Source organism: Chrysochloris asiatica, unplaced genomic scaffold (assembly GCF_000296735.1).
Source record: "Chrysochloris asiatica unplaced genomic scaffold, ChrAsi1.0 scaffold00010, whole genome shotgun sequence".
Taxonomy (NCBI): Eukaryota; Metazoa; Chordata; class Mammalia; order Afrosoricida; family Chrysochloridae; genus Chrysochloris; species Chrysochloris asiatica.
The window spans coordinates 13187120-13190834 of NW_006408528.1; positions in this window are offsets into that span (position 1 = coordinate 13187120).

Here is a 3715-nt window from a genome sequence, read left to right on the forward strand (position 1 = left end):
TCCCTCTCTGTCGGTATTTAGAGTAAGCATCGCTCTGAGTATAGGTCAGGTTCATCAAATTGTAGCAATTTACGCTTGTTTCTTTTATCAAAAAAATTTTTTTTTAATTATTATAATCTTCCTCTAGTCGGGTTCTGATTATCAAGCCATCAATGCTAGGTCAAATGGGTACTGTCTGCAAGTTTGGGTGTTCTTATGCATCTCCCCTCACTTCATACCAGCTGGATGCTTCACTCTCAGCTCTAGCCCTCTTTGGCTATGTCCTTGTCCCTGGGTTCAGGAGTCCCCAGATCTCACCATACATTGGATCAACCAGCCCTTCCTCTTCTTTCTCTCATCTCCAGGTTAACAGGTGTCAATGGACTATGGGTGAACTCAGCCCATTTCTTCATTGCTGCCTTCCCAATCTTCCACTCACCAGTATACCAATATGGTTACTAGCAAGTTTACATGCCTGTTTATGTGTTCTCTTTGAGTTCCAGTCTTAGAGGGGAGTTTGTCTTGAAGGAACTTGATTGCTTGCCTTGATGGCTTCCTGGTGAACAGCTTGCTTATTCTTGTAGTAGCCAGTCATGCTGACAATTTTGTTTTGGGTTTTTCCTGATGATCTTTCTGTGAATATGTATCTTCTGTTGCTCTAGCTGTTCCAGGCTGGTCTGCTTGTCCTTTCTAGTGGGAATGTCCCACCTCATAAGGCTGTGGATGGGACTAAAGATTCTACCTAAGGTCTGCAAACGCTTTGCAAGAGACCTATTTCACTGGGCAAATTCTAGAACCCCTTTTAGGTATTCTAATCAGTTGACAGGCTGAAGATGGGCTTACAAGTTTTCTGTAATCCTGTTTCCCAACATTCCTTTCGATCCCACTCAAATGTCTATTTTACAATAGTAGACAAGGGAAACCAGTATTTGTAAGACAGTCAAGCATTTTAGTATTATTTCCCCTCTTCCAACTATGCATAGAGCCCTGTATCACAGAGCCCTGTTGTTCCAAGGTTGAACATGCATCACTATTTATCTCTGTCCTACTTAGGCTATGCAAACCTGTCTCAGTGTTCCCCTATCCACCTTGTTCTCCCACATCCTCCCCCTTCTTGTATTGCCCTCCCCAATACCGGAACCATTGTTGTGGTTACCTTATATTTTATTCCATTAATTCTTCCCTCCATTTATGACAGTCTATTTTATCCTGTAATCTACCTGACCTTCTCACCACCTGGATATCTGTACCTCTGTATTTACCTTCTTTCACATTGTAATTGTTTTGAATATAGACTGACCTCCCAGATCCTCTGTTCTTATAATTTTATTCTGTTCTTGACTCTTTCATCGATTGAGTTCTCTGGTTGTTGTCTGTTCTTGTTTGTTATCACTCCACAGAACTCCCTTCAGGATGCCTACTTCCTTTTTAGTCTGTCTGTCCTGCTCCACAGTCCCCGTTCAGCTCTTTTCCCCAGTGATAAACAGTTCAGGGCTGGCTGTGGCTGTTTTGCACTGCCGTTTGGTTTTAAGTGGAAACTGCCACTTTAAATTTTGAGGAGATCCGTGCACATGCATAGTAGAACCCTCCAGGGGAGGGGATGGAGGTGGGGTGTTCATTCGCTGAGGCATGCCCTCTAGTTACCAGAATGGAGGTGCGCAGACAGCAAGAGACCAATGAACAGATACAAAAAAAGAATGCCCACACCTTTATCTTCGCAGTTCTGTCAGGTATCTGTGGCTGCTCTGAGCCTTCCCCTCTTGGTCTTGCCAGCATGGCAGTTCGGGGAACAGATGAGTGTCTTGGATTAGAAAGCAATGGATTTATTGCTTCTGCTACAAATTCCCCTAGCTGTAATCCTTCCAACCTTCTAAATATTCCTTTATGTGTTCTGCCACCATCCTCTGAGCCTGCTTGGTCCGACATTCTGTTTTGTTGCCGATGGAGCGCCTCACTGCTACCCGATCCACCATCTTGTTTGTTCTTTCTCCAGAATTTTTTTTTTACCGTCATTGAAAACACACCTCACATTAATACATTTTAAAAATAGTTTACCTCAAGAGGTATCTCAGAGAACAAACAAAATGAGAGGAGAGGTATGAGAACAGTGCACATAGTACCCATTTGACCTAGCTTCGATGGCTTGATAGTTGGAACTTGGTGCTGTGGGCTAATGTGTCAGACTGCAAAGTCGTTTGAACTGCAAAGTCGGTGACTCAAGCTCACTAGTTGCTCCTTGGAAACCCTATGCATGTTTGCTATGGATCAGAATCAATTTGACAGCACTTAACAACAATAACAAAAAGGTCTCTTAGAAGAGAGAGCAAGAGGGAAATAAGTTTCAAAATATGGTCAAATAAACCTGCTTTACATTTTTGGAATTACAATAATATCTACTTAAACATAACCATTTCTAATTTTTGTACATAATTTTGTCTATCTAGAACTTAAAATCACATAACTAACATACTAAAGTTAGAACTGTTTTAATTATAAGAAATGATGTATCGATGGGCACAGAAGGTTCTAATATCAAATGAAATGTAATAAGTAGTTAGGTGCATAAGGTGCCACCTTATGCACAGCAGAACGAAACACTGCCTGATCATGGGCCAACCTCACTATTGTTGCCACGCTTGAGCCCATTGATGTTGCCACTTTGCCAATCCATCTTGCTGAGGGTCTTCCTCTTTTTCTCTGATCCTACACCCTACCTAACATGATATCCTTCTCCAGTGACTGACAACATGTCCGAAGTATGAGAGTCAAAGTTTGGCCATCCTGGCCTCCAAGGAGCATTCTGGCTGCACTTCTTCCAACACAGATCTGTTGGTTCTTTTGGCAGCCCATGGCACCTTCAATATTCTCCTCCAGCACCATAACTCAAAAGCATCAATTCTTCTACAGTCTTCCTTATTCATTGTCCGTCTTTCACATGCATATGAGGTTATTGACAATACTATGGCTTGGATCAGACTCACCTTAGTCCTCAAGCTGACATCTTTGCTCTTCAACACTTTAAAAAGGTCTTGTACAGCAGATTTGCCTAATGCAATACGTCATTTGATTTGAGTATTTTAAGTCTTCTTCACTTTCAGCAAGCAAGGTTGTATCACCTGAATATCACAGGTTATTAATGAGTCTTCCTCCAATCCTGATGCCACGTTTTTCTTTATGTAACCCAGACTCTCAGATTATTTGCTTAGCATACAGGTTAAATAAGTATGGTGAAAGAATACAACCCTGTCGCACACCTTTCTTAATTTTATACCATTCAGTGTTTCCATGTTCTGTTTGAACAACTGCCTCTTGATCCATGTACAGATTCCTCATGAGCAGAATGAAGTGTTCTGGAATACTCATACTTTGCAATGTAGTCCACATCGTGTCATGGTGCACACAATTGAAAACCTTTGCATAGTCAATGAAGCACAGGTAAACAACTTTCTGATATTCTCTGCTTTCAGCCAAGATCCATCGGACTTCAGCAATATCTATCATTCCACGGCCTCTTCTGAATCTAGCTTGAACCTCTGGAAGTTCTCTGTCAATATGTGCTTGTAGCCATTTCCGTACTACTTTTAGTAAAACTTTACTCACATGGGATATCAAAGATATTATCCAATGAGTTCTGCATTCTGCTGTGTCACCTCTCTTTGGAATGGGCACAAATATGGGTCTGTTCCAATCAGTCAGTCAGATAGTTGTCTTCCAAATTTCTTGGCAGAGATGAGTG